Source organism: Oxyura jamaicensis, chromosome 2 (assembly GCF_011077185.1).
Source record: "Oxyura jamaicensis isolate SHBP4307 breed ruddy duck chromosome 2, BPBGC_Ojam_1.0, whole genome shotgun sequence".
Classification (NCBI taxonomy): Eukaryota; Metazoa; Chordata; class Aves; order Anseriformes; family Anatidae; genus Oxyura; species Oxyura jamaicensis.
Window position 1 is genome coordinate 87,687,976 of NC_048894.1, and position 27,698 is coordinate 87,715,673.

Genomic DNA, 27,698 nt, shown 5'->3' on the forward strand with positions numbered 1-27,698 from the left:
TAATATCTGAACTGGGGCTTCTTTACTTTGTTTTTAACTCTTCTGTAGGTAGGATTATTTCCTACTGGTCTTGACCCCTAGCTTGCTTATGGGTCTGATTCATTGTTTTTTTCCTGATGAACATTGAAAAAATAGTGAAGGTAATACTATATATATATATATATATTTTTTTTTTCTTGAAATATTTCATAGGAAGTCAGAGAGGGTAATTGATGTTACTTGCTCTGATTTTGGTGTGTTGACCTGAAATCTTTCTTTTTTGAATTGCTGAATAGAAGCACCCTTCTATGGTGACTGTCTCTGAAAGCTTTCAGAACTTAAAAAGTCACAGCAACTTGGCTTCTCTCATCTTTTGGAATGTTAGTAGACTTGATTAATGATATAATAATTAGCTACTTTCTCTTCTAAAGCTCTATGGGAGGTTATAGCTGGATTTATCTGCTGTAGCCAAGTGATTCATCTGGGAAAACTTAACCTTGTACTGCTCCATATTAACTCATATGTCTGAAGAGTAGGATATCTGGAAGCAATACTGAGTGTTCTTGGTGAGTCCTGAACCTTGTAGTTTTAACTATAAAGGAACCCTTTTAAAAGGTTGAGTGCATTGGAACCCTTAGTGAGACATGAGGATACACACAAGGCAGCATATGGATGATGACAGTAAACAGGTTTTCTATAAGAATAGCACTAGCAAGTAATTCTGGGCAGTTACACAAAAGGGAAAAGACACTCCAGTATGATTTTACATGTTCTCTGTAAGGAGCCCAATGGGGTCAGAAGGGAGTGGATTTCTCTGTTCAATTACTCTGTCTGCTGGTTGATGAATCATAATGTTGTGATTTACCTTGTCCTAATTGGGCCTTTTAGAGGGAGTTTGTCCTCCTACTAGCTATAAAATGTGTTTAAATGGTGATAGGTAATGGCATGCTTTAAATTAAAATGCTTCAATTCAAAAATATACCACTGCATATGCAATATTCCAAATAACTCATGTTGTTTCTCTTCTAAAAAATGTCTGCATATTGTAGTTATGTTGTGTGAAGGTATATGGTGTACAGCCCATTGCTAGCTTTCACCCTGAGATGGTTAATTGCTCATATGACTGATTTTATGCTGGTAATGAATGACATGTACCAGGTATGTCCATGTACAGATTCTGCCAGCACATTTGTTTCCATGTTAGAGGTGTGTGATGCATACATACATGGTGTATGCATACATACATGATGTATACATACATGGAGGAATGTACGGGCTTGTCTATTAGTCTCATGGAGGCAACCCAGTCTCTAAGGCCAGCCCTGGTTCTGTATAAACAGGAAGGCCTTTTCCTGTGGTGTGCTCAAGATGACTGCAGCATCGTTACCATGGCTGATGCCAACAGTGTGGCACTGCAAGGAGCCTTTGTGTCCTGTAATTCTAGTCTGGCTGGGGCTAACATAAGGCCTGTTTGCATTTGGTGTAGAGCCTAATGAGATCAGCCACCTCTTTCCCTTGATCATCCTGCTTGCATCCTGCCAAGTTGTCTCATTAAGCCTTTAACTGGTAACTTCTCATTTCTCCCAGAAATCTACATGTTATCTGAGCTGCTCACCACATTTGAATGTCTACTTCAAAGGATGATGGAGAGTCATTGCACTATGAGTCTAAGCTAAACCTCAGTTACCCTGAAAGATCCTAATTTCCTTTTGTGACCTGTACTACTGCTGCTAGGGAGCAAGGGAATAGAGATGGCAAGATAGGATGTTTATGACTAGGCTGTGCCTGCACCCAGTCACAATTGTATGACAAAATGTGTGTTGTTTTTTTTTCCTCCCCACAGAGTTAAATATAAATAAAATAAATTTGGTACTGTTAACCCCCATGGGAAGTGTTACTTTAAGATACACATGGATTAATCTACTTCTCAGATCTAAAGACTGATAGGAAAATTCCAGGCTACTGGGCTGACCAGAGACCTGCAATAATGCAAGCTATGAGTCACCAGCACCAGGACTGTGAAATCAATAGTACACTGTACTAAATTTTGTTCTTTGTTTTATCTTTGTTCCTAGGTTGAAATTCTGTGTTGGTGAGGCTTCATCTGTAGTACCATATCCAGTTCTGGGCCCTCTAGTACAAGAGAGACATGGATATATTGGAGAAAGTGCAATATAGGGGTGCCAAGGTGCTGAAGGCACTGGAGAAATTCACCTATGAGGAGAGGCTGAGGGAGCCGGGACTGTTCAGCCTGGAGAATAGAAGGCTTCTGGGGTGGATCTTACCAATGCTTATAAATACCTGAAGGGAGGGTGTAAAGAGAACAGAGCCAGGCTCTTCTCAGTGGTGGCCAGTGACAGGACAAGAGGCAATGAGTATTAACTGGAACACAGGAGGCTCTGTCTAAACACTGGGAAGCACCTTTCTGTGCAGGTGACAGAGCACTGACAGAGGTTGTTCAGAGAGGCTGTAGTGTCTACCCCCTGGAGGTTTTCAAAAGCCATCTGGACGTGGTCCTGGGCAACCTGCTCTAGGTATCCCTACTTAAGCAGGGGTATTGGACCAGAGTTCCACAGGTTCAAACATTCTGTGAAAACAGTCCTGTATTGTTTTTTGGTGGTGCTACAGCATGGTATTTGCAGTTACTATTTTTTTCTCACTGTTATGAAAATGTTGGTTCAGTACAGGTGTCTTCATCTTAGTCTTATAGTGCTATATAGATTTGTGAAATAAACCCTGCTGACCTGTTTTCCAGATATAGCAAAAGTCGGTTTGATTTAAAGCAGAAACATGAAATATCCTAATTGCAATAGTGCCAAGGCGTACAAGACAGGTTTAGGGTAGGAAGTGAAATATTTTATAGTATGTCTGACACAAATGTGTCAAAAGGTAAAATAATATTATGCAGTCACAAGTGGATCCCTTGATGTTGTGTTGCTATGTTTCACTGAATTCATCAAAGAAGATTAAAATAATTATTTTCCATGTAGGATTTTCTGTACTTCCATGTTAATGTTTATCTTCAGTCTTTGAGGTACATATGACCACTATCTCAATTTAAGTTTGTGACTTTACCTTTTCTATCATGTGTGACTGCTTTGGACTTCTCATAGATTTTTGGTTTCCTCTAATTTGAGATGAGGTTATGCAGCTAGGCTTCACTGGGGCTAGATTTTTAGATCCTTGGAGCAGGCAGATGAACTTTGGGAACGAATCATGTTAGAATGAGTAACTCTAGACAAGATGTATATCTGTGATACCTCTGGAGTATGGCATTCACTTTTCTCTTTAAAATTAGGTATGTCTCTGAAGGTCTACTTGTGCCAGACAGAGACCCCTTAAGCAAGTGGAGAGTGGTCATTGTTTTCCTTAGTCAGGGAGATCATGCACCTTAGTTTAGAGCCATTTACTTCAGTTCTTTTCTCAGTACGGAACCATTGTGCCAAACATGACAACGTAGGGTAACTATCTGATTTGCAGAAATAAAGGGTTTAGAATATAGCCTGCTTTAGACTTGATTGCCTTGGTTGATGGACAACTGTCTCAGAAGCTTTTTTTAGTTGTGCCTAGTGGGTGAGCAGTGTTTCTTTTAAAATTCAGATATGAAGGCAGTTTCATATGATTATGAATGAGGGAAAACAATGTCATCTCATTCTGCTTGTCATGTCTCGTGACTTTGGGTACTATGAAACATGAAATAGACTATAAAACTTTGCTTTGTTGACATCATAATCAATTGATTGGATAAATTCTAATATGGCTTTAATTTTTTTAAAAAAGTAATAAACACCTCAGGGCAGCAATTCAACATAAAATCAGTTTATATGTCAGTGTTCAGCATGACTGCTGCTTTCATTAAGCAGAGGAGAAAAGTGTACTACAGTACACAAGTGTACTGTTAACACTGTAGGCTGTTGCAGTTTGGTAACTTAGCTGTAGAATCCAGTAATATCTAGTGTCCCTTTAGTGATCACAAATATTGATGTGGGCGGTATTTATAGTGATCTTCCATTCACAATCACATGGTCATCAACTATCTTGTAATGGATCACTATAGAACCTACACTGCTTGCTTACATTTAACAGTTGTTGCATACTATCACATTTAACCTTCGGTTCTGGGAGACCTAAAGAGAAACTCAAAGCTGAGCTCCTTAACTGTTAAATTCTGTAGACACATTGCAGGGGTTACATTGTTCTAGTAACGTGCCTGGGTATATTGTCAAAATGAAACAACAGTTTTGAAGGTAGTGACCTGAATTATATGCTCATAATCTGGAAGAAACTAGCCAGTGATTTTTCAAGCATTTTTTGATCTTTAAAGAATGCAATTGCACAATTTATTTCAACATGCAACTTTGTCTGGTTTCCCAAAGACAAATGTGGTGCTGAAAATACAGACAGATCCTAATTTTTGAGCATTGTACATGCTATGGTCCCTGCTGCATAGCCTCAGGCACTTTCCTGCTGTTGATGCAACAGTATTCTCAGTTGTGGGACTTGAGTAGAGCAGGTGTTGTGGCTAGGTTAGGCTATCCAAAACAGGCATTGGAGGTGTTAGAAATGTCTAAAAGCGAGCTTTGGGCATACTTTGCAAATTCATACTTTGCAAATTCTGGGCATACTTTGTAAATTCTGTAGCTTGCCAAGTGCAAGAGTAGATGTACCAGAAAGAACAGTTTTTTTTCTCTTTTAGTGTGGCCTCCCCTTTGCTATGTATTCTGCATTATCACACAAATTTCCTAGATGGTGTGCTGCAGCACTATAACTAAAGCATGTGTTCTACTATACTTCTTCAGAAGGAACTACTGATGAAATTTATATTATATGTAAATATAATTTATAAAATTTATATAGAATAAAATGGACATCATATTTTCTCAAGCATCATTGTAACTGAGACATTTCTGTGCCTACGTTTCTGTAACATTTGGTGGTCTTTGTGAAATTGCTTTTTTTTTTTTTTTTTTAAGCTTATTTGCATGGTCTTTCCCTGGCTGAAGTTCTGCGGAGAAATATAATGCTTTATAGGGAAAGTAATGTGGTATGTTCTCATCCTTGTTAATGCTAAGTTCTGATGACTCTTATCCACAGGCACTGTATGGGAGTATACCTTCCTGACAATGCTACTTTTCCACTGAAGACCAAGGTCAACTTTCCAGACTTCTCACAATCTCTCAGAAACAATAACCTCTTGAGATATTGTGGGAGGAACTTGGATGTTGTCAGTGCTGAATGTCACTGAATGTGCTAAGGTATTTAACCTCCAAGAAAACATACCTTTATCTTTAGTAGCACTTTTCAAAAGCTTCTAATTTTTGTAAATTACTTCTAACTTTCTGTAACTTAAGCTCACTCAAGCTACTACTCATGTTAGTAGCATCAAAGGGTAGCAGCTGTGAATGTATATTCAGGTAAGTAGTGGTGGAAAATGGATACTATAGATGATTCTATCCTTAAGTTGATTTTTCTTGTTAGCACAAGCAGCTGGCTGAACTCGGTGTTTTTAGGGGGTAAGGGGGAAAGCTCAACAACCACTTATTATCCCTTGATAAAATGTGTTTATGCCTTGTATGAGTTGCTCTTGCATGGAGCAATTTGAACTTCACTATATTCCTTTCAGTGCTATACTTTTATAACAGCAAGTAACAAAAGAAAACAGATATTATTCTGTAGTGTTTAAGTTCAGTAATGTGTCTTTTCTTGTTACCCGATGTATGAGTGTTTTATTTGAGACTTCATGTGGAAGTTGCTTTTATATTTGAATTAAGACAGTTTGTTTGTGATATTTACTGAGGCCAACTTTGAATGAAAAACCTGCTCAAGCAGGGGCTTTTCTTATTATTATTTTTCTTACAGCACAGCTTATTTGTAAATATGGCAATAAACTAGTGGTTGAATTTGGTGTCTCAATTAGTGTATCTTGCCTTTAAATCACTGTCCCATACAGATGTTCATGATTTCCAATAATCTATTGTTTGCTCATCTGTGATGAGAAAGCTCATCTGTGACAAACACTTCAACCACTTTTGTTTAAAGGAAGAAAACCAAGGTAGTGGAGAAGGGAAGTACAGAAAGACTACAACTAGTCTTAGTCTCCAAAATATTTATATTACTTTGCTTAAATATAGAAATCTGAATAAAATTCCATAATTGGTTTTTACTTTAACATTGAATGTTATGAATGACTATAACCACAGGACCTTTACATTTTATATAACTTATTCTCAAACTTGGGACAAACTACTGCAATACTAATAAGAAATGATGCCTATTTTGTTCAATTCTAAAGAAATTTTGGTTAAGATGATATATAACAGTGATTTAGTGGCAGTAAGGGTTGTATGCTGTAATGAGGGAAAGAGCTGGACTCTCACACAAGTAGAGCTAGCAGAGAAAGAATGCAGCATGCATGTTAGCATTTGAAAATAGGTATCTTCTCATCCAAAAACTTGGAAAACAAATATTCTGCAAATCCTGCATTAAGAACAACATGACTTCATGTCCTCAAGTTTTAAGTAGTGTAGTAGACCTGTGTATCATTGTGGTGGCTTTACTCAGGTGGGCAGCTGAGCTCTACTACAACTACTCTTTCATTCCACCTCCTCAAAGGGAAAAAGGGAGAAAATATGATGCAAAGGGCTCAAGGATAAAGACAAGGACAAGGAGATTGTTCAAGAGTTATTATCATCACAGGCAAAACAAACTCAGCAAAGTGAGATTAATAAAATGTATTGCCTATTTCTAAAAAGCTATAGAAGTAAGAAACAAAACACAAACAAAAGTAAATAAAAACACCTTCCCTCTACCCCCCTCTTCCACCTCCTCCCCTGAGTGGTGCAGGGGAAGAGGGAATGGGGTTTGTGGTTAGTCTATAGCACTTTGTTTCCACCACTCCTTCAGGGTCACTCTCTGCCCATGCTCCATGTAGGGTCCCTCCCATGGGATGCCATCCTGCCAGGACTGATCCTGTGGGGGCTGCCTACAGGCAGCAGCTCTTCAAGAACTGCTCCCACATGGCTCTGTACCACAGGTCCATCCCTCAGGAGCAAACTGCTCCAGCATGGGTCCCCCACACGCGGCAGCTCCACAAGACCCCCTGCTTCAGTGTGGGCTCCTCTCCATGGGCTGTAGCTCTGGCCTTGGGCCTGCTCCACCGGGGGCTCCTCCATGGGCTGCAGCATGGAGATCTGCTCCATGTGGGACCCATGGGCTGCAGGGGGACAGCCTGCTCCACCAGGGGCCTCTCCCCAGGCCACAGGGGAACTTCACCCTGGAGCACCTCCTCCCCCAACTTCCTCTGAAGATTTGAGGGGAACAAATCAAAAAATGTAACTTTTTCAGTCCCAGTTATAACACTACAGAAAATCTACTTCAGTGTTTTTTTGGTTTGTTGGTTTGGTTTTTTAATTCTTACTGAGGGATCCAGCAACTCTTCACTTTTGTTTATATTTCAACATTATAGTCTGAATTAATTGTTCTCCTGGTGTTATTAATAAGTTCATCTTCTGTGAGCCCCATACCACTGAGGGACACATAGTGATAATGTTATTTATTTCCTCTTCTAACTGACATTAAAAGGAGAACTTCTTATTCCCCTGGATCTCAGTGGAGGCTGAATGAGGTTGCTACCATGCCACTTGTATTTGCTACGTCTATGCTGTTTCTGTTCAGATTACAACATGGTGCAATCTTGCATGGGTCTGTGATCATTATGTTTCTCTCTTTAGTATCCAAATTCTAGAGTACTTGTGCTGCACTATTTTTAGTGCAAAATCCCTGTAGCCTACTATGTTTGGGTTGTTTGTATGACCTTGCACAGATGTTCCTGAAGACTGCAAAGGCAGTGATGTACCACTGTTGGATATGGGAAATTTAGTTGTTGTGGACCTGGGCAATAGCATAGCTTGGCTATTGTGTAGGAGTAATTTCCAGCTGTTCTGGGATTCAAAATAGTATTTAAAGATACTTCAGCCTCCTGTTTTTTGTCTGACATAAAATGTTTTCCAATCACTGGTGATGGAAGAAACGCAAGTGTTTGTAGTGATGGAGGTTTCCTCAAAGCACAAGAGATTCTCAGTAATACCTGAAGGACTGGAGCTGAATCCAGGAAAGGGTTTTCCATGTAAGATATGTCCAAAATGGAGAAGAGATTTTTTTATTTATTTTATTTTTCCCATAACATGATTGTCTGGAATAAAGCAGGTTTTTCTTCTTCAAAAAAACCTAGGACTTGCATTAAAACTGTTTCCACTGGAAATTGTTCTCATGCACAGCCAGCAGTCCTGTGAAGCTGGGGAGAAAGAATATGCTTTTTCATTAACAACAACAATGAAATGCTTTCTATATAACCTCACTTATAGTAAGTCCACTGGAGAGTGCAGTTATAATTTTAATTAATACAAAACTAGGTTAGTTGATTCTTAAGATAAAAGCCTACTGATTCTCTAACATTTTGAAAATTGTCTTCTTTCAAGAAATGGAAGAGACTGGACTTTAGGAATTATATCTATCACTAATTAGATAACATTCACCATGCTCTTCATAGTTCAGAGTCTAAATTCTCTAATGTTTTATAACTTTATAGTTAACCTAACATAGCATGCTTTTGATTGTGAACAGTTTCTAATTGAGAGAATTATTATCACAGTTCATATTCAGAAGACTCAATGCTTTTGTTCCCTGCTGTTTTCAATTTTCTTTATATTCCTTTCTCAGCTGGATAGTTTACTGAATAATATTATTCCAGATATATTCTCTGCCTCCTTGAAATCATTTGAAAACCTATAAATCCAAGCTCAGTTTAGCTTACTAAGATACTTTGAAAAACTATCTGTTCACGACCCTCCTGTCTTGAGGATGGTGACAGCTGTCAGAGGTGAGGATGGAAGCCAGGGCTTGGTTATTGCTTCATCTATCTCTTTTTAATCTAATAAAATCTGTGAGAGACCAAATTCAAATCATTGTTGTAACCTGCTCAGAACAGAAGGACTCTGTCATTTCTGTAGCCCAGCAATCACAGGAGTCAGTGAATTGCCAGCAGGACATACTGGGAACAAAAGACTTGCTTTTATAGCTGTCTGAAGAAGAGCAAGCAAATTGCACTATCTGTTCATTCCTATAAGAAGGAGAAGACAAATGAAATGAAGGAATATAGGCTCAGATAAAAACTGAGAAGCCAGAAAAGGAAGACTGTCATAAAGGGAAATGTAGAATAGAGGTTGGCAGAGATGCTAATGAGGAGTATGTAGTCTTAGGGAAACCTGTGTCCTGGTTTTCGTTGGGATAATTTTCTTCCTAGTAGCTGGTATGGTTCTGTTTTTGGATTTATGATGAGAATAAAGTTGATAACACACTGATATTTTGATTGTCACAGAGTCAAGGACTTTCTTGCTTCTCATTCTGCCCTGCCAGCAAGGAGACTGAGGGTACACCAGGAGCTGGGAAGGGACACAGGACAGCTGACCCAGACTGACCAAAGGGATGTCATACCACATGGCATCATGCTCAGTGTTGTATATAATTTGAAAATTCTTACCCCTTCCCTTTTTCTTCTTTATTAAACTGTTCTTACTTCAACACTGAAGTTCTTAGTTCTCTTCCCACGTGCCAGGGTAGGAGGGTAGGGACATCAGTGAGCTGTGTGATGCTTAGCTGCCTGATGGATTAAACCATAATAACCTTTTATTTCCTCACTTTGCGTTTAGTTTAGAAAGAAAGTCTTTTAAAGCACCAGGAGGATAAAACTGAAAAAAGGTAATGCAATTAGTTTTCTATTGATATTTACTGTGTTTGTTCTACCTTTGATTTGCTAGGCTTTCCTGTTGGACTCTGCCTTCTGCCTACGTGAAGGGTGTACATCTAGAAAAAAAAATGAGTGTTCTTATTCTGAGAAAATCTTTCATTTTCACTGCTGTCTTTTGCTGCACCTATAGGAATACAAGGGTTAAATAATCAGACTGAATTCCTGGCTACCTCGTTTTTAAACAGGGAGGTATTTAGTTGAGAAAACCTCAGCAGTGATACGAAATTACGAAAGAACAAACTCTTCAATTGTCTGACATTGCCAACTGTTGCACAATCATTCTTCAGAGCATTTTGGAAGAGTCTTTTGCATGTTCTTGGCTTATTTGCTAAGGGAAGCTGTCTTCCAGTTAATATATTGAGATAAGTTGTATTATTTGCCTGATCCAATTTACCATAAGGAATGAGCTTTAAAGTAATACTGCTTGGGTACCTAAAGATATCTGTTTGCAGCAGCATCAAAATATGTGTATTGTTTTACTCTGCCCTTTGGCTGGTGTTTTCCACTGAATAAAGAGTTATGAAAAATGACAAATAAGCATCTGATTTCTCTTACAGTGAGACCACTCTAGAGCAGCATGTGCATGACAGTGCACTGGAAAGCATTTGTCTTATAAATGAAATCCAAATAAACATATACACATTCATCAACAGAAATATGTAAAACAGACTGGCAGTGTTTCAGAGCACAAACAAGGCTGGAAAATGATTAGCGGTTTATTTTTTTTTTTTTTTTTTTTTTTTTTTTTTTTTTTCCCCATTGGAAGATTAAAAATGCAAACAAAGGCTGTATTATTTGGATCTTTCACTGTGTAACCATGTTTATTGATGACCTCTGTAAGTGAAGGAATCTTAAAGAATAGAAAATCTCTATTTATATTCTGGGATGAACTTTGATTTTCAGTTGAGTCTTGAGGAATGTATGAGAAGTGACAAAGGCAGATTAGAATTTTCTCCTGATACAGAACTGTTACTGTAGAATCAAAACATCTTAATGAATACCTATGCACACCTGTAAATGCTGCAAAAACTCTGAAAATTATGTAAACCAGGCAAAACTTAGTTGTTTTCAAACTAATAAGCAGTTAGCATCCAACACATTGAGTGGCTGTTCAATGATTTATGCTCATTAATTAGTTCTGTGGGAGAACTTAGGCTTGCTGTGGTATTTTTTTCCCTCACTATAATGAACTTTAACCTAATTCCAATCGTTTAACCTGAACTTTGTTGTAGCGGCATTACTTTGGGTATATTGCTGAAAAGTGAAATAAAGCTTACATCACTGATGAAAAAAGTTTCAGTAACCAGTTTAGTATATGATAAGCTTTCTAATGAAAAGTTCTCATTTAAAATTATTTTTCCTTCTATGTGTTTTTTCTATTCTCAATAATTCTTACCATTTTGTTTTCACAAATGTTACTTCATTGGGATATTTTTCCTTTACGAAGACCTGATTACCTTCTAGAATCTATTGCCTTCAGAAGACTGTTTCAAATAGGCCATGAAGAAACTGGAGTTAAAGGAACATATGGAAAACTTCCCGATTTTACTAATATGTCTTCTGTAACTACTTCTTGCAACTGGATTTTTCACCATGTGGTGTGTGTATATAGTTAAAGCTAAGGACAATATAAAAGACCCCTACTTCTTGCCCTTACTCAGTAGAACTGTTATAATATCTCGCTTTTGTTATATACAAGAAACACTAAACATAATGGAGAAAAAAAAGTTGTTTATAAATTTAAAAAGTTGAGCACTTCTTCTCTTCATTTGGAGGGGAAAAAAACAACTTTCATAAAATGCTACTTATTCATAAAATGCTACTTAAATACCAGGTTGTGGGGTGGGGACCTTGGAGGTATTCTTTCCTTTCCTTTCCTTTCCTTTCCTTTCCTTTCCTTTCCTTTCCTTTCCTTTCCTTTCCTTTCCTTTCCTTTCCTTTCCTTTCCTTTCCTTTCCTTTCCTTTCCCTTCCTTCCTTCCTTCCTTCCTTTCTCTCTTTCTTTCTTTTCTTTTCTTAAGATTTGCTTGCTACAGATTTTTTTTTTCTTATGCTAAAAATCAGAATGAAAAGAGAGATTATGTTGGTATGAGGAAAAAATGATTTCAACTAGTCCTAACATCAGAGTCCTCTCTTTATTTCCTCACTGTGAGAAAGAGTTCTGTCAAGTAGGTTAAATAAGTATATATATATATATATTTAGGATGTGAGAATTTAGACAAATTTAGAATTGTAGACAAATTTAATTGACTCAGGAAAGTATGTATAATATATTTAAATAATTGGCAATAGCTGGTCTAGCCAATTGCAGGTAAATTTTAAATCTTTAACTTAGGTGTTCATGTAATTATCCAGAGGCTAATCTCAGATGTCAGAAATGATATCCTTATTTTGGTGTATCATATGTATTAGATGATATTTATGTATTAGATGATATTTTCTTGTGAGTAAATTTCTGTCATGACCACTGAAATTCATTTTAACAGATCACTACAATGCCAAATCTGTTTTTTCTTGGTAGTTCCATTTCTTTTCCTGAATTGGAACAGTTATTCCTCTTGGGAAAACTTGCCTTTGGAACAATGTTAGACTAAAAAAAAAAAAAAAAAAAAAGATACATGAAGATGAAGACAGCTTACGGCCACCTGCTGTCAGGCAGCATTTTACTAACTACAGTTTCTCATTTCCTGTCATGATCACTTGCATCTGCTTTCTTCCCTTTTTGGAAGCTGATATGGCTCTGCATGATGAACTATCTGGTCAGCTCTGCCCATGTGGTCCTGTTTGTTATGACAAACCAGCACTAAAGTGTGGAACTGTAAAAGTTCTTTAATTTCTTCCTGAGCAAGGCTTTCCATTCTTGTTTTTCTACCTCACTTTCAGTCTCACTTTAAAATGTTCAAGAGCACTGGTGCATTTTTGCAGACCTTGGCACATATCAGTCTCTCTGTGAGGAAAATATGGAATATATGCTAATTTGAGAACCATTTGGTGCTGCTCTCTATTCCCAGGAATCTATATATAAAGTTTATTATTATTATTATTTTTCTCCTGAGTTTGTGTCTATAATATTGCATTGGGTTTATTTGGCAAGGTTTTGGTAGCAGGAGGGTTGCAGGGGTGGCCTCTGTGAGCAGAGCCCAGCAGCTGCCCCGTGTTAGAAAAGGTCCAGTTTCAGCCAGCTCCAAAAGGACCTGCTGCTGGCCAGAGCTGAGCCAAAAAGTGAGGTTATTTGCACATTTGTGAGAGCAGATTTAAGAAAGAGGTGGGGGTGGGAAACAGGACTGTTGCACAACAGTAGTTGGGAGAGAGGAGTGAGAAGCAGCTCTGCAGCCCCCAAGGTTGGTGAAAAAGTAGGGTAAAAGGTGCTCCAGGGTGAAGTTCCCCTGTGGCCTGGGGAGAGGCCCCTGGTGGAGCAGGCTGTCCCCCTGCAGCCCATGGGTCCCACATGGAGCAGATCTCCATGCTGCAGCCCATGGAGGAGCCCCCGGTGGAGCAGGTGGATGTGGCCTGGAGGAGGCTGGGGCCTATGGAGAGCCCCCACAGGAGCAGGCCCTGGGCCAGAGCTGCTGCCCATGGAGAGGAGCCCACACTAGAGCAGGGGGTCTTGGGGAGCTGCCGTGTGTGGGGGACCCATGCTGGAGCAGTTTGCTCCTGAGGCATGGATGGACCCCGTGGTACGAAGCTGTGTGGGAGCAGTTCTTGAAGAGCTGCTGCCTGTGGGCACCCCCCACAGGATCAGTCTGGGAAGGATGGCATACCATGGGAGGGACCCCAAGTAGAGCATGGGCAGAGAGTGACCCTGAAGGAGCGGTAGATACAAAATGTTATGGACTGACTGCAGCCCCCATTCCCCTATGCTGCCTGGGGGGAGGACATAGAAGGATGGGTTGGGAGGTCTTGGGGGAGAAGCGTTTTTAGTTTGAGTTTCTCACTGTTCTAATTGTCTGTTGAGCCTACGTCTCTACTGGGGTGGGTGGGTGGGTGGGGAATGTTCTTGCAAACTCGTTGTGCCTCTCTACTATGGCTAATAAACTATGTTCAACATGCTCTACTTTCACAAGGTGCGCTCTGTCTAAGAAGTCTCATGTTCTCCTTTTGTCAGTGTTATACAAATTAGATGAACACAATCAGTGTCCAGGCGAGAGGTTATAGTAGAACATCTTTCAAAAGCTCTTGTTTCTTTTGTTGGTAACAGCAACACTGGCAGAAGAAAGGGTTTAAAATAATATATATATGTATATATTATATTTTATATAAATATATATATATATAAAGTATCTAGAGTATATACTTTATATACATATAAAGTATCTATAGTATCTAGAATAACTAGTCATGGATTTAAACCTTATTACAACAGCAACAGCTGTGCAAACATCAGAATAAATAACATATTCTCCTCTGAAATTTCTAACAAAACAAAAATGTCTGAATTTGAAAACATACACAGTATTATGAAATTACGAATGCTAATACAATATATTAGCACAAAAAGCCCTACTATCACCAGGAGTTTAAATGAGATGACCTTCAGGGTTTCATCCTATAATAAATTATTCTACGACTTAGAAAAGACTGTGTTCCCATGTGGCTCCAGTAAGTGTTTATTCTCAATAAAGATAGATATTAATAGCTTTAATCTGTTGCCTAAGCATTATTATATCTAAATTGTAACCAAGACTCAAGGGTAGAGTGCTGGATCAAATACAAGCAATAAATGTATTTTCTTTTAATATTTAAATAATACTACATTGTAGCATCAGTGTTTCGGGATGTAAGTGTGAACAGATCTATACTCTTAAATCTGAAGTAAGTTGGTCAGGCAGTCTTCACATTTTTTAAAATTGTTATTATTATTATTATTATTATTATTTCAATTCTATATTTGTAATTATGTAACCCCTGCAATATTGCTAAGAATTGCTAAAATGGAAGGTTTCTCAGTTTCCTTACCTTTCAGGATGCCTTTTTTTGATTATTCCTACCTCTCTGAACACTCCTCAGGATATATCTTTTTAGTATTGTATCTAATTGCTTCACCAGTGCACCTATGTCATGAATACATTATGCCCTAAGATCAGTTTCTTTGCAGGCTGCACTCCAGATTGGTTAATAAGTGCCCACACACTTCCGGCATTCATATTTACAATGGGCATAGGCTAGGCCAGAATGAAGTTCATCATCTCATGTTGTGCACAGGGCTTTAAGTGCTTTACATTAAACAGATATTCTTTGCATTCTCAGCCTTATGTATTCATCATCTCTTTATGTACACAGATGTTTTCATGCAATGAAAAAAAGGACTGTTGTGGTTTAACCCGGCCAGCAACTAAACACCACACAGCCATTTGCTCACCCTCCCCCCTCCCTCTCTGGGATGGGGGAGAGAAACGAGAAAAAAACTGAAACCTGTGGGTTGAGATAGAGACAGTTTATTAGGACAGAAAAATAAAATGTTAATAATATGTACAAACAAGTGATGCAGAATGCAATTGCTCACCACCTGCTGACCGATGCCCAGCCTATCACCAAGCAGCCGGCCCCCCCACCCCTAGTAGCCACCCCTATATATTGTTCAGCATGACATCAGATGGTATGGAATACCCCTTTGGCCAGTTTGGGTCAGCTGTCCTGGGTCTGTCCCCTCCCAGCTCTTGCTGCACCCCCAGCCTGCCTGCTGGCAGGACAGAGCAAGAAGCTGAAAAGTCCTTGGCTTAGTGTAAGCACTGCTCTGCAACAAGTAAAACATCAGTGTGTTATCAACATTAGTCTCATCCTAAATCCAAAACATAGCACCCTACCAGCTACTAGGAAGAAAATTAACTCTCTCCTAGCTAAAACCAGGACATATATCCACCCCTTATTCCATACCATTTATGTCATTCTCAGGTTACACCCTTTCCAATAGATTCCAATTAACCACCATTTTCATTTATAATGTATATATAGAATGTCCACTGAGTTTGCATAGTCCATGACTGACTTCAGGCTCCATTTGTCATCTCAGTCTTTCAGGGCAGAAGAGGTGGTGTGTTACGTTGGAATGTCACACGCTGAAGCCCATTCTTGTTCCATCGCATCACTTTGCTTGTCCAATTCTATCAAAATTCATTCATCAGTATCTGCGTGGTTGTTACTGTGATACCATTAATAGGACATTGACATATAGGAATCATAGTAGTGATGACATACAGTATTATATAATAATTAACATAATACAATCCAACTCATGGGCTATTTTCACCCAGTATTAAATCCCCTTGAGGTATACATCGGACCTCCCCATTCTTTTGCATTACCCACAAAGTGCATCCAGGTCCCTGAGCAAAAGCAATCCCACAAATGGGTTTGCTTTTTCCTGAGGCAGGAGTAGCCCAGACTGTCTTTCCCAGCATGTTTCTTACATGCACTACAGGAACTTTATCCCCCTCTACAGTACGTAACAGGTTTGATTGAGCAGGTCCAGCTCGGTTGGCAGATCCCCTAGTATTGACTAACCAAGTGGCCTTTGCCAAATGTGTGTCCCAATTTTTGAATGTCCCAGCACCCATTGCTTTCAGTGTAGTCTTTAACAGTCCGTTGTATCACTCAACTTTACCGGAGGCTGGTGCATGATAGGGGATGTGATACAACCACTCAATACCATGTTCTTTGGCCCAAGTGTCTATAAGGTTGCTTTGGAAATGAGTCCCATTGTCTGACTCAATTCTTTCTGGGGTGCCATGTCACCAAAGGACTTGCTTTCCAAGGCCCAGGATAGTGTTCTGGGTGGTGGCATGGGGCACAGGATATGTTTCCAGCCATCCGGTGGTTGCTTCCACCATTGTAAGTACATGGAGCTTGCTGTTGCAGGTTTGAGGGAGTGTGATGTAATCAATCTGCCAGGCCTCTCCATATTTATATTTCAGCCATCGTCCTCCATACCAAAGAGGTTTTGACCGTTTGGCTTGCTTGATTGCAGCACATGTTTCACAATCATGAATAACCTGTGCTATAGTGTCCATGGTCAGGTCCACCCCTCGATCACGAGCCCATCTGTATGTTGCATCTCTACCTTGATGGCCGAAGGTTTCATGGACCCATCAGGCTATAAATAATTCACGCTTATGTTGCCAGTCCAAGTCCACCTGAGCCACTTCAATCTTAGCAGCCTGATTCACCTGCTGGTTGTTGTGATGTTCTTCAGTAGCCCGATTTTTGGGTACATGAGCATCTACAGAATCACAGAATCACAGAACTGTAGGGGTTGGAAGGGACCTCGAAAGATCATCGGGTCCAACCCCCTGCCAAAGCAGGTTCCTCAGAGCAGGCTGCCCAGGTAGGCATCCAGATGGGCCTTGAAGATCTCCAGAGAAGGAGACTCCACAACCTCCTTAGGCAGCCTGTTCCAGTGCTCCGTCACTCTCACCGTGAAGAAGTTCTTTCACATATTGGTGTGGAACTTCCTGTGTTCTATTTGTGGCTGTTGCCCCTTGTCCTATCCCCACAAACCACTGAGAAGAGGTTAGCTACATCCTTCTGTCTCCCACCCCTCAGATATTTGTACACATTGATAAGATCCCCTCTAGTCTTCTCTTCTCCAGGCTGAACAGACCCAGGCCTCTCAGCCTTTCTTCATAGGGAAGATGCTCCAGGCCTCGTATCATCTTTGTGGCCCTCCACTGCACTCTTTCCAGGAGATCCCTGTCTTTTTTGTACCGGGGAGCCCAGAACTGGACACAGTACTCCAGGTGAGGCCTGACCAGGGCAGAGTAGAGGGGGAGGATCACCTCCCTTGACCTGCTGGCCACACGCCAGGATCCCATTGGCCTTCTTGGCCACCAGGGCACACTGCTGGCTCATGGTCAACCTGTCATCCACCACGACCCCCAGGTCCTTCTCCCAGAGCTTCTCTCCAGCAGGTCGTCCCCCAGCCTGTAATGATCCTTCCGGTTGTTCCTTCCCAGGTGCAGGACTCTACACTTGCTCTTATTAAATCTCATTTGGTTTCTTCCTGCCCATCTCTCCAGCCAGTCCAGGTCTTGCTGAATGGCAGCACAGCCTTCTGGCGTGCCAGCCACTCCTCCCAGCTTTGTGTCGTCGGCATACTTGCTGAGGGCAGACACTATTCCCTCATTAAGGTCGTCGATGAAGATGCTGAACAAGACCGGACCCAGCACCGACCCCTGGTGAACACCGCTAGTCACAGGCCTCCAGCCAGACTCTGCTCTGCCAATCACCACCCTCTGAGCTCGGCCAGTCAGCCAGTTCTCAACCCACCTTGCCATCCACTCATCTATCCCACACTTTCTCAACTTTGCTAGCAGGATGTCATGGGAGACAGTATTGAAAACCTTGCTAAAGTCAAGGAAGATGACATCCACCGCTCTCCCCCCATCTACCCAGCTGGTGATGCGATCATAAAAGGCAACGAGGTTAGTCAAGTACGACTTCCCCTTGGTGACTCCATGCTGACTACTCCTCATAACCTTCTTCTCTTCCAATTGCTTGGAGATGGCCTCCAGAACAAGCTGCTCCAACACCTTTCCAGGGACAGAGGTGAGACTGACAACATGTCGTACAACATGTCTACATGTCATACCTCTTCCTTTCTGTGTCAAGGATGGTCAAGATATTGTTTCATATATAAAAGCAGATAAAAGCTTTTTTTTTTTTTGTATCTTTTTTTTTTGTAGTAGTTTCCTTTGAATTTAGATGTGTCCTAGTCTTCATGATGAAGTGCTGGGATTTTGCTTCAGAGATATGTAGTAATGGGACAAAAAGCACCAGACTAATACGGAAGAAGTAGGCTTTCATGTGATACCCACTGTAAGGGCCACTGGCGGAAAGCTGCTGATCCTCCTATACCACTGAGGTGTCTTTGTCATATGTATCTGCATCTGTCTGACTTGTCACCACAATAAAACCTCCTTGTTACTCTGACCAGTGGGAGTGATGTCTTCTCCTATGTTTATTCATTCCCTCCAGTTATTACTATATGGCTATGAGTATGACCTGCACAAGTGATTTACATTGTTCCAACCTTGACTGACATTGAAAATCTTAAAATTGTCTCATGCTCTGATTCTGAATCTTCCTGACTTTCAGAAGGATTTTCCAGCTACTAGATTCAAGATTATAAGGGATTTAACTAACCAATATCTCTTTAAGATTTATCGCCATTCTTGATGCAAAGAGCTTAAAGGGGTAAACCCAATCAATATCCTACATAGTCTGCCCTCCAATAGGCTGAAATTTCAGTCATACTACCTTTCTTTGAAGTTAGCTTCTGATACTACTTAACTTGAAACAGGTTCTTTTTGACTTATTACACTCATCTCTTTTCAATCTGCTTTGTTATTGTTGTTTGAAGGGTAGGTTTCATGTCATGTCCTTTGGTGGTCTTATGTTAGGAAAGGAAATGAGATGTGGTGGGATCTCTTATTAGTTATTTCTAATTCTTACCCACTTTAGAACATTATAAAATAATGCTTTAGAAATGAGTATAGTCTTTCTACATCTTCAGGGAAATCCTTTTTTCACATATTATCTCTTCTTTCACAGCTTTTATTATCCCTTGATTTTTCTGCACGGTCTCTCTCTCCTCCCCCTCCCGACCCAAGCAATTTAATTTTATTGTGTTAGAGTTCCTAATTTCACTCTTTAGTATATGTCTGTTTCCAGGTCAATCATTCTGCTCCCAATTTCTTCAAAACCTGTCTAAATTTTACGGCCCTTATTATCCATGATGGTTTAAATTCAATAGTCATCTGCCTATGTAGAACACTTTTAAAAAAGTACCTCTCTTCTTTGTCTTCAGCCTTTTATACAGAGACCTTGCCCTCTACAGAAGTGGAAATTTTGGGTAACTGAAAGGAATCTACTGATGCAGTCTTCTTATGACCAAATGATATTACTTTAATGAAATGAATTTGCCTTATTTTTATTGTTGTTACTGCAAGAAATTCTTATCAGGCATATATTCTAGGGGATAATGTAAGTCTAGAGTAGGCAATATAGATTCTATCAATGAACTTGAAGCTCTAATGGCCAGAGTTGCCATTTTAGTCTTAATAGATTACCCCTGCACCCACAGTTCTTTCTGCATCTTTGTCAAAAGGTAATGTTGGAGCAGTGCCTTCCTATTAAGAGTGTACTCACCCTAATTTATCAAAAGATGTGTTTATTACAACGCTAGGAATGTTTTCATAAAATGTGATGTATTTCAAACCATATTATTTTGCTTTTTAATTATTTTAAAACATTATTTTAATTGAGAATAAGTGACTATAATTTCTTTTTTTATCCTTCCACTAGTTAGAAGGGCTTGGAAGAAAGAGCCTTTGTTTTTGAATCATTGCTCTGGACTGCAAATTAACATTGAAAATACAAAAACCTGTCAGTCCTTGTAACGCAAAATTGAGTTCACTGAAATTCATACACAAGTCAATTCAATAGAAAATCTTTATAGATAGACTTCTTTCTCAGAGCAACTACACATGCAAAACTAAAATCATCAGGAAAGTTTAAGGCCATAACTTTACTGAAATTAAATATGCTTTTATAAAATAAAACAAAGGTAATTATTAGTTTAACATATGGCCAATATTATAGGAAACTCATAACTATTTAAATGCAAAATAGGGTTTAACAGAAGTAAATGAGGTATTGAAATAGTCTGTTCAGTGAATGCAGCCTACATGTCTGTTTGATTAAAAACCATTTCAGTTCACATGAGTTCTGTTATAAGAGTGAAGTGGTTGTCTGTAATTCTGATTTCTATCATGTTGCTCATGAGATGTGAAAGATACAAAATCTTACAACTCAAATTTGTTGTTATGCATTGATAGTTTCCAGTAAAGTCACTTCTGCTCATGGAAGATTTGTCTTGTTTTGACAAGCAATGCATCCTCACTTGTAGAAAATGAGAGTGTTTCTGTGTGGGATGGACCTATAAAGGAATAGTATGTAAATCTTTAACAAGAGATTTACAGGTATGGGATGGGAAATTTAATTTATTGTAGCCATTTTAGACATAGCAATTATTATACGTATTCAAATAAACATCTAATGAATCTGGGAGGAGCTACACAGTATTTCTTTTTTGTCAAATTATTTTTGTTTTCCTGAAAATCAGAGCAGAAAATAAGATCTGAACCTTGACACTTCAGAAAAAAATGTGTAAGGGAAGCCTTCATCAAAGCTAATAGATAAGAGTGGAGGATGAACTTTGTAGATGCAATAACAAAAGTGGAGCTGTACTAACAGCTGTCTGAAAAATTAATTGTTGATGTCTGTGGTAGCTGTTTACAGTATTAATATCTATTCTGTGTATTTCATATGTCATGGTAGCTTGAAATATCCAGAATTATTCAAGAGAGTTCCCTAATTTCTGCTAGGGAGGTTTGCTGTCTTCTCTGTGAGGCAGTCAGATGAAGTCATCAAAAGTAAGAAAAGACAGAGATATTGGAACTGCTGGTCTTGTCTTCAGCCCCACAGATTTGACAGGTCCAAATTTAAAATTGTCTCCTGCTGCCCTGTTATCTGCCCTGTTCATCAGTAGTACAGGATCTCCTCCCCTATCTAGATATGGAAAGAGTGCCATAAAGAAAGCTAACGTACCTTTCATTAAGCCCTGAACTCAAGACGTCATGAAATCAATTGAGCTAAATAAGCATGAAGTGCTGCATATTTTAAGTGATGAAATGTTTTACGAAAAGGATAGATGACTGTGATCTGTGAACCACAGTAGTGCTAGCCCAGCCAATTATGCCTTTCTACTTGATCAAATATCTGTAATTCTGTAATTTTGGACAATCCAAATTGCTTTGAGAAAATGTTACAAAGGACTAACTGATTAGTCAGATTAATTGAATTGATCTCTACTTCAGGATAGCTTAATCTACTTCAAACTTGGCAAATAACTGTTCATTATGGCCATTTATTGAGTGAAAATATCTTTATAGCTAAAACTAATTATGAAAGCTTATGAAATAAAATCTTTAATTTGTCTTACAGTTTAAAGTTGGACCAGTTTATTCTCTTAAACTATCAAGATGCACATTGCACATTACTGCTTTCCAGCTGTGTCTGCTGGGGTAGTTTCTGCATGAGTTGATCGGTTTTACTCTTTAATAGTAGTCTACTAGCACTGAGATATTGAAATAAAACATTTGGTGAGTGCAATTTTTGAGATGTGTCTTGTTACAGTTGAACACTATTTTGATGGGAACTCTTTGAAAGCTGATTAAATTTCAAAAATAAGCAAAGTTCATCTTTCAGTTGAAGACCATCAAGGTTTTTCCATAAAATATCTGTTACATAACACAAATTATTTTATTTTTTATCACACCTCTAAGAAAAAATAAAAATAAATCCATGAATCAAGAGGGGCTGTTAATAATTCTCTGTGGTTTCTTATCTGTTATACACTTATTCTTGTGCTGCACAAATACAGCATACCTAACCACAGCCATTTGTTATGCATGAAAGTTTTCACTGTGGCACAGTATTTCATACTCTATTGTCTTTCTTTGAAGTGAATTGTAGCCATCTCCCACAGAAGTAGCAGACACATCAGTTGAGTTAGATGTGGCTGCAGACTTAGAAAAGCAAAGAATCTTTTGGAATTAGTCTGAGAACATTAAATCATTTGAATGTTTATACATTTAATAAAGTTTTTAATGTATGTGAACACCAGAACACTTTAAAGGGGTTCTACAAATACATCCCCATTCTTAATGTGACATATTGCAACCAGAGCAGGAACAACTACAGTATTTGTTATTGTGTATTTAGTTTTACATACTACACAAATCATTAAGAAACTTCATAGGAAAGCATCAGTGCTTTTGTGAAGGTGTTTGTTTTTCAGTTCGTTATATTCTGTTGACTTTCTACTCTTGTTCTTTCTACTTTCTTGTTCTTTCTGCTGGATTAAATTTGCTGGCTATTCAACATTCATAGTAAGCTTAGTTTGCAGAAAGTTCTTTCATATTATAGGTTTCATGCTATTTTGTCAAACAACTGTTTATAGAACACTCTGGATAGTCTTCATTTTTAGTCATTAAGTGTAGCTGTGCTGAATGCAGGACTCTTGGTATTTCCTCTTGACCTTTTTCTGTAAGGCCTTAACTTTGAACTTCATTGCTTGCTTATCCCCTCACAGACCATTTTGTATTTAATCAGTATATAACAGTTCCATTCTCACTTCTGCTGTTTTCTTTTTGCTTGAAAGATTTATTTATTTTAAGGGGAGATCATTCAAAAGTATCTTGTGAATTGCGTCTATGCATAAACGTGCATGCTGTGTAGTAAGCAGATTAGTGAACAGATGACAACTGGCTTTATACAGAACTAGGTGAGCCTAAAAAGAAACCTGTCAAATGTCAGTGTCATGCTACAGTCCAAATTTTGAGATAATGGTCTGAGGATTAATGTCTCAGATGTTGCTTTCTGTCTCGCCATATCTTATTCTAAAATATCTCCTTCTAAACATAGAACAATCAAGGATGCTATTCCTCAGGCTTCTGAGGAATCTGAAATTGTGTGAATGATTGCAGGACATAATCTGCTAACAAGATGAAAACACAGACACACACACAGAAAAAAGAGTTTTCATCCACATGTGATAGACAACTAATTAATAAGATAGTACACCAGCTTTGATCCTCATTCTTACACTACTGAAATGTCATTTCCTTAGCTGGAAGATACAATGAAGGACCCTCTGAAAAATTATCACTGAATGTCTAAGAACATGAAATCTAGGCATTCTGACATTTTTCTTTAAAAGAATAGGCGTGGTAATAGGACGATGTTGCAGCAATCCTGGATTGTTCTTTGTCAAGAAAACAAAAGATGAACTGAAACAGAAAATTGCAGCTTGCACTAAATGTTTTAAATATTCCACCCCCATGCGTCAGTCCAAAAACCAGGGATGTATTTACCAGTTCAAGACAGAACAGTGAAACCTGAAATCTGCAAAAGTTGTGACAGTTGAGTGCTGTCTGATACAATATTTCCTTCTCCAGTATCCAGGCAAGCTTAATATTGTTTGTAGGAGTGTGAATGTATGTCACCTCCATTCCACAAGTGTCTATCTTTTGTAAAGTGAACATGTATTTCACATCACTGTTCCAAGGAAGAGGTCAAAAATTATTCTGCCTGAAGAATGACTGTTTGGGGGCTATTCAGCAAGGTTTTCTGGTCAATTTTATAGCACAGTCTCACAGATATCAAGAGGATATGGTGGAAGGTACACTTACGCAGAACAATTCCTAGGTGTATATCTACAACTGTATCCTGCATGCTATATGGTCTAGCCAGATGCCTTTGTCAGGTCATCAGCTTTACTTCTGTTTGTTAGTTTCTGAGTTCTTGGGACAACAGGCTAACTCATGGGCAATACAGAATTTGAAACTAATTGTGCAATAAAAGTGTTCATGAGCACAAGGCAGTTGGTATTTTGTTATGTGTTCAGTCTCATCTCTGCCACCACCAAATAATCAGAATACTAATCAGAAATACAGTCCATTTTTTTCCCATCCTATCTTTTTCTCACACTTCTCTGGAAGCCTCTGATTCTTGCGGAGCCAGAGCTACATCTGTTTCACACAAGCTGGTGGTCATGGCACCACTTGGCAAGCCACTAATGTCTTCCATGTGCATTGGCACCACCTGACCCACTTTCAGAGACCTGGAAGGTATTATATGGCTTTGTAGCATGCTTTTCTAGATATTGAGTGTGCCATATGTGTATAGTCCATCCATGTGAGACATTCTGACATTTTCATGGATGTTTTCATAGTAAATACCTGCCTTTTAATTGAATCAGTTGTAGATAGGAAGACTTAAAATGTCTTGTTGTTTTTAACCACATCTTTCCATGAATAGCCCAGTCCCATTACTTGAAGCTGCTACCTAACTGTGTGTCCCTAACCTGAACCACTGTGTGTGTGTGTGTTTAAGGAAAAGATCCTATAATATCTGCCACTAAGCAAAACCAGAAAGCTACTTTTGAACACAGATGCTCAGAAACACAGATATCTTCTCAGGAAAAGCATGCAGACTGAAGTAGACACATACTTAGTTAACTTGGTCAGTCATGGATTGTCCTTAAGGTCTTGCTTCAAAGTGGTTCTGTAATCAGTTAGCATTTTTGCCATGCCTCCTTTCCTTAAGACTTTCTTGGAACAGTTCCTGGGTGAACTAAGTTAGGGAAAAATCTTCAAGCATTTATTTAAAATTGTTTTACTTTACTGCATATTGCCTTTTAGGAAAAAAAAAAAAAATGTATTAAATAAAATTATTTGAAGAATTTGTTGTGGCAGAATGAGTGTTTTATAATCACTTAAAATTAACTGCTTTTAAAAATGAAATTCAGGAACCAATGTTTACATGTTTGTCATGACTTTAACGAAGTAAAACATTGTTCAGCTATTAATGATGTGGCATTGGTTCTTGTTGAAAAGATTTCCTGGAAGTCCTGTTAATATCACTCTGTGTTAATAAAGCTTTGGTGATTTGTCTTCTTGCTTGACTGCCATTCTGAGTAAAAATGAATATCTCCGATACAAAGGCAAGAAAGAAGGAAAAAAATGCCTTCCCCCCCCCCAGACATTCTTTGGTATATTAAAATACATCATGGTTATCACCACGTAGAGGGGAATGAGGAATGCTGAGACATGCTTTAGATGTTAACTTTTGCATGTGTTGTTTGTTTATGGTATTAGAGTGTATACATTTGGAAATTTTTAAAAATAAGAAAAAAGCAAAAAGCAGAATAGTACATTAACTTCAAGAATACTGTATATGTGCAATACAGGGACAGTGTGAAAAGCTTTGTCAAGTACTCTTTTCTGAACGCCGTTAAAAGTAAGACACTTTCCTCTAGAGTTGAGCAATATGTGCAAAACAGAGCTTGAAGTAGATGCAGCAAGTAGATGGAAGAGAATATGATTCTGTTTGGGAGAGCTGTGAAGAGTTTTAAGAGCTATGAGTGGGACTGGAGTATCACTGTTTTTCCAGCCTGTACCATGACTCTGCTTCCTCACTCTGCTAAAGGAGATTTCTGAGACTTTTTCCTCCCAGGGCACAAAATACTGGGGGGGGGAGTTCGGACGGGAAGTGTACTGATTTTCAGGTCCTCCTTTATTCAGCTTCCTTCATTCTGCACATAAATGTAGAAATATAACTCAGGAAACACCTTCAGATCCTATCCTTTTATCTTATATCAAGAAGGTTTAAACATATATAGTTTGGAACCCTGGTCTGAGAAAAGCACTGCTGATAATCTCATTCTAACATGTTTAGACTATCTGTAGCTACACTTTCAAGGTTTAGAATCACAGGAAGCCTCATTCCAAAGGGAAGGGGGAAAAAAAGACTTCCCAGGCCACCTTGAAGCAATCTAAATTTTTGCTTCCACTATTGGCCAGGACTGACTGAAGGCCATCAGTGGAGAATGTCCTTGCCCTGGGTACTCTGTTCTTCCCTCTTTCTTGCCAGAGTTCAGCAAACATCTGCTCTGGCCTGAGTAGTCCTGTCTTGGTTATGTCTGCAGAGCAGGGAAGGTGGAGACTTTGACTGAAGCAATCAATCTCTCTAAAACTGCCTGTCTCACTATGTTCTTTGGTAAACATTTTGAACCCCATCGATGATCATGGACCAACAAAAGCTCAATTCTGGTCTCTTAACCAGAAAGTAAAATACATTTTGCCAATCAAAAATTGGTCATATATGTCCCCGAAAGACAGTTTTCCTCTTTGATATGAACATAGATAGCATTTAGATTGTACTTTAAAACAAGTGCTACTTTTCTGTTGAATCTAGCCAAACATTTAACCAGAAGAGTATCATCTTCATGTCATGTGTCACTCATTTCTTGCACGTTCATTGCAGGTAAACATTGGTCAGAGGGCCCCTTCAGTCTACTGGATGTTGCTTTTCTTGTATAATGAATTTGAAAATGGAAAAGGTTGTGGAGATGCTGTGAAGAACTAATGAGGGACAGACAGGTCTTAGACTTAAGCTTGGACTGTGTGTGAAGATACAGACAGTACATCCTCTGTTCTGTACCATAAAGCTGGGGTATCTGTACATACTACTGTGGCAAGCAGCCAAAAATGCAATCTTTCTCATATGTGATGACCTAGTTGGATCTACAGTATAAGTCAGCATGAATAGGAGTCTTGGTAGGGTAAAGGGTCTGATTAATAGAGGTCTCATTTTAGGGTAAAGTCCGTGTTGTTCCACGGTCACAATACAAATAGGTAATCCAGTGACCATGCGAATGATACTAGAGTTCATCCTCTCTCTTGTCTGTTCTATGCTAAAAAAAAAAAAAAAAAAAAATCTAGACAAAATTCAACAAGCAAATATTAGGTACATAATCTGTTTTCTTATCACGCCTGCATAAATCTGTCACTGCTAGAAACTCTCACAGACTTAATTGACTTTGAATGGCTGTTGAAATGTAAGCAATAGAAGCTAGATTTTTGCCTACGGTTGATTTTATTCATCATTTTTTTTTTTAATGCAGTACAACTAGACAAGCTTTGAATTGGTTTCATTAAGCCTATATGTTTGCAAAATTTATATAAATGAGATATTAATGGAAAACTCCATTTAAAATCCACACATAAACAAGACAACGGCTGGGAGAATTATAGAGAAACAGCTGTACCTCTAATTATTATGATCTATTATATTTAAAAAAGTAACCTGTGTTGTTACTTAATTTCTCAGTTTATTCTGAAATGAATATTTAATATTGAAAATGTAGAGTTTGTACCTGCTGATTTGAGAAGTTTGTCACACAGTAAGATCAGAAATGTTGACACAAATTTGTTGTGATTCCAGATGAGCAAATTCACAACACTGAGCTTAAGACAAGAGAACTCTTCATTAGGCACATGCTGTCCTGTTAGTAC

The 27,698-nt window shown here is 38.7% G+C and overlaps 1 long non-coding RNA gene across 1 annotated transcript; it reads left to right on the forward strand.

The window, feature by feature from the left end:
- Window positions 1-91: 91 nt before the first annotated feature.
- LOC118163232 lies at window positions 92-26,955 on the forward strand. Its single transcript, XR_004748932.1, has 3 exons — window positions 92-140; window positions 5,074-5,234; window positions 26,668-26,955. It is a non-coding gene; the product is annotated as an uncharacterized LOC118163232 (long non-coding RNA).
- Window positions 26,956-27,698: the final 743 nt, after the last annotated feature.